A 503-nucleotide genomic window follows, 5' to 3' on the forward strand; every position below is an offset into this window, starting at 1 on the left:
TTTTCTATAGGGCATGTGTGCTTGCCAGAAAGACAGAGACAGAGAGACAGAAAGCAAGAAATCACCACCCAGGGGGTATGGTCACACCACAATCCTCTCTCCTCCATTCTCCTCTCAGGATCTTGGGCATGCACGCACATGCACCCGGTGTGAGTTTAAGCCACTGGGTCTGAGACTTGAACCATGGTCAACTGTATGGGAGTCCAGTGACATAGCCATTACGCTAACTGCTGGTCCCATACATCTTTCTTTTCAGATAAAAATAAAATCAAGTTTCAGCAAAGTTAAATCATTTGTTTGAGACCACATATATTGATGATGGCAGACATGGATTTAAATTCAAAACTTGTGATGCCATGTCTGCTTCCAGCTCAGAACTGGGTAGAAATCTGTGCCTTGTGCCCGGCTTTCAGGTAACGTTAAAAATATTAGTAGCATAATTCATAGAGGAGAAAATCCAATTTGACTTTGAAAGGCTGGACCAGCTCTCAGTGGTACTCTGG

The sequence above is a fragment of the Tupaia chinensis genome, unplaced genomic scaffold (genome assembly GCF_000334495.1).
Source record: "Tupaia chinensis unplaced genomic scaffold, TupChi_1.0 Scaffold000077_1, whole genome shotgun sequence".
In the NCBI taxonomy this organism is placed as follows: Eukaryota; Metazoa; Chordata; class Mammalia; order Scandentia; family Tupaiidae; genus Tupaia; species Tupaia belangeri.